Genomic DNA, 9,163 nt, shown 5'->3' with positions numbered 1-9,163 from the left:
TCAATTGTTACCTAAGTTTGGTGCTAAATAAAATACATTGGCCTTGAAGGATTTCTATTAACAATAAATGGAATTGAAAATCAACACGTTTACTTTAATTGTACAGTGTTCTTTTCTATGATTTGAATGTGATGACCATAACTGCTATATTTTTTTTCCCCATTTTTTTTTTTTTGTAATTGTTGAAGATTAGTCACCTTACCTATTACCAATTTCCATTTTTTACATTTATTTTTCAATTGTTCGATTAATAAAGTCTAAACAACTTCTTCAAAAATTAAACACTAAACTCATCGCTGGTAAATTTAAAGGCGACAAAAAGCGACGATGTTGGCGAAAAAAAGCGACACCAGGAATACCGATTTTCTTCGATAGCAGAATATATCGACGAACGGAATACCAATTATTGGCGACTGACAAAAAGCGACGGCGAGGGCGACTTCAGGAATAAGGGCGATTGTTTTCGCCTCATAGGAATAGTAAATATATTAGTTTTAGTTCAAAATGTTTCTAATTTGTAGCAAATTTACATATAATGAACATATTTTGAATATTTAGGACTAATGCAACTCCAATAAAAGTTAAACAAATATTGGTCATAGTTCGAGTTCGGGAGCGAGCATCCTAGCTTGGCAAAGAACCATATATAAAGTGCACATGCTAGATCGATATCCAAGACCGTACCATTCCGTGGCAACATAACGCTTCTGGACCACCTTGTAAGAATAGTGGATGAAGGCTTCCACTGGCAAAAAGACGGCAGACAATTGTAAAGCGATAGAATTGACGTTGACATACCACCAAAAATTATTTTCCATTTGAACGCCTCCTTCGTCAGCCGAAATCGCCTGCAAAAAGGTGACTTTCTAACAGTGCACACCATTTCAAACCCATGTACTTACACCAATAACAATGTGCACTTTTATTCTTTATTTGTCGCCGAATTATTTTATATTCATCTCATCCTCCAATTAGGAAGGAATTTGGAGGAATGTAAAAAGAGATATAGGTTCATAGATATAATACAATTCAATTAACTTTTTACTTTGAAATCTTCAAAAACATATGTTTTTCTACATTCTATTTTGTGCCTCTAACTTAATTTTGTCATTTCATTTTGTTCTGCTTCGTTTTTTGCTGTTGGCAATGCTAGAGAAATTGCATAAAATTTCAATCGAATGCCGTGATCCAAACTTTTAATCGTATGGACAATTTTTTCGATACGATTATGAATTCGATATCGAATGCCGTTTACAGATTATCAGTTATTCCGGACGGAATGTCGGTGTTTGTAAAGAATCTTAAGCGGATCTTAGACGGTCGGATAAACACTACGACACAGGTTCGCTTATTTGTTGTGTGTTCGTTCAAGCTTTACCCTCACACTGCACGAATAATTAGGATAACAACATGAAGAAATAAGAAGAAGCATAAACACAAACAATGAAGATGGACGAAAAGTTAAGTGTAAAGCCATTTTTTAGTAAAAATGGAAGAAACAATAAAAATTCTAAGCTGAATTAGCGATCCCTCATTAATTTAATTGCAGAAATGCTTGTTTTAATTATGAAAATAAATTTGTTTTTGCCAATGTTTGGCGAACATCCCCTTACACGTGAAGATTTGTGCCTCCCAACCGGAAAAAATCAAAAATGTTTTGATTTTATGCCTACACGTGCCCGAAACACGCGAACATGGCCTTATACTAGCGGATTTGTCGCCGCAACATGTTGCGTCGCAGGGTTTATCCGACCGTATAAGGTGCCCTTTACAGTGTGTCGGATCGATACCACTTGTCGGCGATGACTAAATAATCGGTAAATGTGTTATCGATCCCATAAACATCCCTGCCAGCATTTCAAAGTTCCATTTCATCCTCATCGCTACCACAGACTCGTAAATGTCACCACAACCATCGCGAACTGTGATGGGGGAAGCATATCAAAAAGTACAAAATGTACATGACAGTATTTTGCCATCACTACTGTTAGAAGAGCCATTTTATTTTTTGTGTAACGCCAAGCGCAACCAGCTTGTTATATTTTATTTAAATAAAAACGAAAATAAAGTTCTGAAAACATAGATATTACGCTTAAAATTGTGAAAGGTATATGGTGAACAATTTTCGACTTTCCAAATAGAATAAAGTGATCGTTTTTCAAATATTTTTCCAGGCACGCTGTCTCCATCGAAAATAAACAAACTGGCTGATAGACGCTGCAATATGTAACTTGCTACTTAAAACTCAACATCATTCTTTTATTAATGCAAAAAATTATGTTAAATGTGATGAGATAAACCGAAAAATGTTATATTTATAAGAAATTATAAATGTTTTATCAAATAAATAAACATCTACATAATCGTGTTTTACTTGACCACAATGATTCTTCTACAATTACCTTAAAATGCACTTTTTCTGATAGTTTGCAGGGGTTCTTATTGGCGTCCTTCGAAATTGATCTAAATAGGCACCTAATAATTGCACTGATGAGAAACTTTTTCGTAGTAACTTGGCGTGGTACAACTTCTCAATAGTGACGGCGCTTTTCCGACGAGTTTTTGATGTCGTGTATGATTGTTTTCGACGTAGTGGGGATTCTCAGAAGCGCCCCCAAATTCAAAAAATGTTGGCAGGGATGCAGCAGTATCGGTTATGCCTTTGGACTTAACTTATAATGTGCACAATATATGGAATATGTTCGACACGAGCACTGTCGTCCGGAATAACTGATAGTCTGTAAAGCGCATTAAAGAGCACATGTGCTCTTTTTTACAAAATGTGCTCTTAATGCGCTTTACAGACTATCAGTTATTCCGGACGGAATGTCGGTGTTTGTTAAGAATCTTACAGTGTGTCGGATCGATACGACTTGTCGGCGATGACTAAATAATTATGCGATTCTTTTATCAGCTGATTTTGACTTCTTAAAATTGTAAACAACATATTGAAATTTGTTATCGTGATTCAACCTCCTTATTCAGCCATGTTATGAACCTTTGTTATGTTTAAATGAATTATTATGGAATTTTTTTTTTGAAAAAAGTGTGCCCTTTTTTTGGATATGCTCTTTTTATAAACTGAAAGTGCTCTTTTTGTCTCTTCAAAATCTGGCATCCCTATGATGAATTGTCAAACGATGTCTTTATATTTTCTTGGTCTATTGCCGATATCACTAGATACCAATCAAACCAAAAAATGAATTTTAATTTTTTCGGTTTAAAATATTTTTATTCTAACGGAATTCTAAGTCGGAAAATCAAGAAAAAATATTTAATTTGACGCGTGAAAAATGTGGATATATATTGAAGGACAGTAAAGCTTCCAAAACTATACAAATTGCGACGACGCATCAACGGCACAAGCATCATAGTGAAAGAAAACAATCAGCTGATGTGCAAAACTGAATTTTAAATATTTGCGTTTAAAATGCTGTTTGTTTGTAATCCAATTTTGACCTGGAAAATCCAAATAAATGATAAATTTGACTCGGGAAATGATTTACATTATCTATGTTTGGTGCTAAATAAAATACATTGGCCTTGAAGGGTTTCTATTAAAAATAAATGGAATTGAAAATCAACACGCATGCTTTAATTGTGCAGTTTTCTTTTCTATGATGTGAATGTGATGACCATAACTACTATACATACAGTTCTTTGTCAATTTAGTATAAATAGCGAATTTTTAATAATAGATTTGTGATCGTGGTCAGCTCAGGACTCTTTGATGTAGAACATGAGTTCCTCAAAGAGCGAAAGCTGGAATAAATACTTGAACAATATAGATTTTTAATACTAGTTACAGATACCATTTGTTACAAATTGTCTTTAAAGACCAAAGGCATTGATCTACAAACCTATCTAATGGCTGATCTCTATTTCTTTTTTTCATTTTTTGTAATTCGTTTTGTTTGTTATTGTTGGCTTCTTTTCAATCGTTATTATTGTCTTTGATCTCAGCTTAAAGCCAACAGAGGAAAAGTATGCTTGTCAAATTTATTTGGGCAAAGCCCTATAGACTGCAAGATGGTTGGATGTACAGCTGTTTCGGAATTACCACATTCCTCATCAGCATCTTCTACTTGCAGCAAAACTATCAACCAATTATCAGAACTACACTTGAACCTTCCGAAAAAGGGTTTGATAGTCAGCTACTGCCTAAACAAATTTTGCAAGTATATCTCTTTTCCTTTGCCAAACTCAAATCATCGATTTGAATGTATTTGGCTGGGTTTGTTTTTGAGCGTGCTTCCTCTATCTTCATTCGTTTTGTTTGTTATTGTTGGCTTCTCTTCAATCGTTATTATTGTCTTTGATCTCAGCTTAAAGCCATGCATTGACTCAACTACAAGTGTAGCTTAACCAACAGAGGAAAAGTATGCTTGTCAAATTGTTTTTGAAGATTACTTCTTACAAATTTCCATTTTAAATTTATTTTTCATTTGTTCGATTAATAAAGTTTAAAAAACTTCTTCAAGAATGAACTAAACCCGTCGCTGGTAAATTTAACGGCGGCACCAGGAATACCGATGTTCGTCGATAGTATAATATATCGACAAACGGAATACCAGTTAGTGGCGACAGACGAAAAGCGACGGCGAGGGCGACTTCAGGAATAAGGGTGATTAATTTATAACCACAGTGAGAAAAGAATAGAAATTACATGCAATGCTATTATCTGTTGTAGGGTTTCTATTATTAGTCGTTCACTAAATTTCTTGCTAAAATAGTATCCACTTTTGTCTTCACACATTTTAAAAATTTTGATACAATTTTCGATACTTTTAGGCATAAAGTCAAAATATCGGTCTTGCCTTGACGTTGAAACTGATGTGAGATGTAACATACTTTATCAGTAATAGTACCAAATAATAAAAATGAACAGAACAATTGCCAAATTTCCCACTAATTGAAAAACTCTTTTATTTTAATATTAATTAACATTGTTATATTTAATTATTTTTAATCACTGTTAACCAAATTTTTAGATTTTGTTAATATTTATTCTGTTTGTTTGAGTAAAAAAAAAATTGTTTTAGGTTGGGGCGCATCGGGATCGATACAGTTTTTTGGGGGGCGCAAAGCAAATTGGGTTGGGTTCCTCATCAGCATCCTCTACTTGCAGCAAAACTATCAACCAATTATCAGAATAAATTCAGGCAATCATACAAAACCTTTATTTTTTTTATTTTATTTATTTTATTTAGGGAATTACACATACAACAAAATTTTAACAATTTTTTCAATTAAAGTATGTGTCTATCATTGCAAGGTATGAAGTTAATTCTTATCATAATTACATATTAAAATATTATAGAAAAAATGTAAGAAAACGAAAGCAATTAAACTAAATACATATAAAATTGGTATTAGCATTGAAATATTTTAAGTAGGTTAATGAACATATAAAAATAAGATTTCATATAACAAAAATTACTTTACTAAAATAAAATATAGAATATAACAAAATATAAAAAAGTTAAAAGTATTTAAATAGAACAAAGTTAAGAAAAGAAAATTATTGCAAATTCTTAAAATGATTGAAAAGTGATTTCTTAAATTTGTTTGCGTTGCCAAGTGATTGAAGGTTTGTTGGTAACGAGTTCCAAAGAAAGACAGAATGTAGCATAAATTGTCTCTCGCTCACTTGAAGTCGATGTCGATCTGGTATAAGCAGTACACCTCTGTTAGACCGCCCGAAACGTATCTTGTCATATAAGTATTCAGGTTGTTTCAAGTATATTATCTTGTGAAGGAAAAGAAGGGTTCGTACCTTTAACAAGGGTTAAAGTGTGGTTCATTGTTGGGAGGGTTCAAGTGTGGTTCATTGTTGGGTTTAATGAACTGCCTGAATTTATTCTGATAATTGGTTGATAGTTTTGCTTCAAGTAGAGGATGCTGATGAGGAATGCGGTAATTCCGAAACGTGCGGACGCAACCATCTTGCAGTCTATAGGGCTTTGCCCAAATAAATTTGACAAACATTCTTTTCCTCTGTTGGTTAAGCTACACTTGTAGTTTAGTCAATGTATGGTTTTAAGTGTAATAAAAAATAAAACTTTGCAAAATTTTCAATAGAAATAAAATTTTGCAAAATATTCTATAGAAACAAAATTTTGACCAAATTTTCTAATAAAAAAATCTATTACTATAAAATTTTGGCAAAATTTTCTATAGAAATAAAATTTTGACTTAAATTTTTATAGCAATAAAGTTATCAATAGAAATAAAATTTAAAAAAAAAAAATTGTGTAACAAACCAAATTTTGCACAGTTTTCTATAGGTAGGTTAGGTTATGTGGCAGCCCGATGCATCAGACTCACTTAGACTATTCAGTCCATTGTGATACCACACAGGTGAACTTCTCTCTTATCACTGAGTGCTGCCCGATTCACAGTTTTCTATAGAAATAAAATTTTGCAAAATATTCTATAGAAACAAAATTTTGATTCAATTTTCTATAGAAATAAAATTTTGACTAAATTTGCTATAGAAAAAAAATATTTCTATAGTAATAAAATTTTGAATAATTTTTTTATAGAAATAAAATTTTGACAAAATTTGCTTAGAAATAAAATTTTGACAAAATTTTTAATAGAAATTACATTTTGACAAAATTTTCTATAAAAAACAACTTTGAAAAAATTTTATTTCAATATTCCACATATGTATATGGCCTTAAAATAAAATTAAAAAAAAATAATTTCGATTGTTCGAAATATTTCAAATATGTTAAATTGATATTGGCATTAAAATGGATCGATCCAGCCCATCTGCTAGGAAACATAAAAAGATAGCCGTAAATTGGCTAGACTCCGACTCCGACTCCGGCTCCACAGCCCTGGTTAAGACAACCTGTAATGAAAGGAAGTAAAAAATAATTAATAAGTACAGTAGTGTACACTAAAACATACATTTGATGGGAAGTGGCTTTTTTATATATTTTCATCTCCTGAATTAAATAGATAATTTTTCGCTTGTTTTTATTCTAGTTGTTCTTAATTCTTACTTTAGAGTAGCATCTTTACGAGCATGAAGAGAAATCGGTCATTTTTCAACGGGTGGTATTTTTCCGCCGGCACAGAATCACAGTAAAACATTAATTTTGTGAAAATGTGCACTATTTTCATCGATATGTTTTCAACCACTTAACTTATCACAGATCCAACGATATAACCGGACATTTCTAGCTCGAGACAGGAACAAATTCCCTTAATGTCATATTGCATCTATTGCCTTTAGACATTTTAGCCAAACAGTCAGCTGCAACAACGGCTGTGCGGTTGCACGAGCTATCGCTGTGGTCGGAAAAAAGTTACGGTCACAGTTCGGTCCTCAAAATAATGCCAGATGTGCCTAACGTAGTGGATTACACTTTGGCGAGTCCACTTTTCGACAAAAAGTTTGAGACTCTAATCCCCAACAGTAAGGCGTGGGGCACACAGACCCCGTGGAATAAAGAATATATAGCTTTCTACACTGATGGCTCCAAATTGGATGGACAAGTGGGGTTCGGAGTATATTCTAATGATTTGGAACTTCGAATAGCGAAAAGATTACCTAATCACTGTAGTGTTTTTCAGGCTGAAATATTAGCAATAAGATAGGTGGCGAATTGGCTGAGAGTAATGTTCCAAAAAATGTGGGCATTAATATATACTCAGACAGTCAACCTGCAATAAAATCCTTGGACTCTGTGTTCCTCAACTCGAAAACGGCCATCGACTGCCGTAAATCTCTCAATGAGATGGCTGAGCAGTACAATATTCACCTAATATGGGTGCCTGGCCATAGGAACATACCGGGGAACTGCGAAGCGGATGAGTTGGCAAGGCTAGGGACTACCTTACATATTCCAGGGGAACTAGAATTTGTTGGTATGCTCCTAGCTACCTGCAAGCTCATACTGCGTGAGAAGGCTGTTATGATGGCAAATGTTCGATGGGAGAATTGCAAGGGTGGTAACGACACCAAGCAAATATGGCCCCATTTGAACCGCACACTAGATATGCTAATGTTCTCGAGACGTCAGATATCACTCCTGATATCTGCTATAACGGGTCGCTGCCTGATAGGCGATTTTGCAAAAACTATTGGCGCGAAGTATAATGACTATTGTATGAGCTGTCATGATGCGGAGGAAAAAAAATCAATTAAACACCTCTTGTGTGAGTGTCCTGCATTTTGTGTAAAGCGCAAGCAACTTTTAGGAGCATATAGCTTCAGATTACTGGCGGATCTGGAAAACGTAAACTTAAGCAGTCTGCTAATGTTTTTGGAACAATCTGGTTGGTTCAACAGAAGAAAATAATCGAGAAGGTTCAGCGGTTAAAACTAGAAATGCCCATATGTAATAGGTACTTTTAGTAAATGTGGTATCACAATGGACTGAATAGTCTAAGTGAGCCTGAATCTTAATCGGGCTGCCACTTTAACCTAACCTAACCTAGCTCGAGACTTCATTCTCGAGTCTAGAGAAAAAGGGACGAAAAACTAAAACTGTAAGGTATTTATAATTTTATCCGGATCAGCAGAAAATTTCAGCAAACTACAGACTTTTCAGCAGTATGTCTACTGTTCCAAAATAACAGATTGTTTGCTGTTTTAGCAAACAAGCTGCTAAAACAGCAGTATTTTGTTTGCTGAAAAACAGCTCACAGCGTTTGCTATTAACAGCAGTATTTTTGCGATGAGTGTATATGTGAAAAATTTTCCCTTTTTGGCCATCTTGGTGGTTTTTTGAGGACAAAAAAATTATATCTCTGAATTTCGAAGCTTAGTATCATACACAGAACGAAAAAATTAATTTTATTTGATAAAAAAATACGAAGATCCAAATGAAATATTATTGAATTTTCCTACGATAAACTTTTTCAAAGTCCATAGTTGTAGGTGTTTTATCGAAAATATTTTCTAATTTGAACTGATAAAAAAATCCACTATTCAACAAAAATATCGTAGACATTTTATCACTTACAAAACCGAACAACAATTAGGTCGTAGTAGGTTTCTAAGCTTAATATCGATAAAAAATAAGTCCACAATTTGGTAAAAATATTGTAAGCGATTTATCAACATTAAAAATTAATAATTTCGATAAAAATGTCGTAAGCATTTGATATTTTTATCAATTAGTGGATTTTTTATCCACCAACAAAT

At 33.5% G+C, this 9,163-nt stretch overlaps 1 long non-coding RNA gene across 1 annotated transcript; it reads right to left on the bottom strand.

The window, feature by feature from the left end:
- Nucleotides 1-440: 440 nt before the first annotated feature.
- LOC142223834 (uncharacterized) lies at nt 441-1,178 on the bottom strand. Its single transcript, XR_012718921.1, has 2 exons — nt 903-1,178; nt 441-848 (listed from the first exon to the last, which is right to left on the bottom strand). It is a non-coding gene; the product is annotated as an uncharacterized LOC142223834 (long non-coding RNA).
- Between the last annotated feature and the right edge of the window lie 7,985 nt (nt 1,179-9,163).

This window comes from Haematobia irritans, chromosome 2 (genome assembly GCF_050003625.1).
Source record: "Haematobia irritans isolate KBUSLIRL chromosome 2, ASM5000362v1, whole genome shotgun sequence".
NCBI classification, from domain to species: domain Eukaryota; kingdom Metazoa; phylum Arthropoda; class Insecta; order Diptera; family Muscidae; genus Haematobia; species Haematobia irritans.
This window is presented reverse-complemented; position numbering and strand designations above follow the sequence as displayed.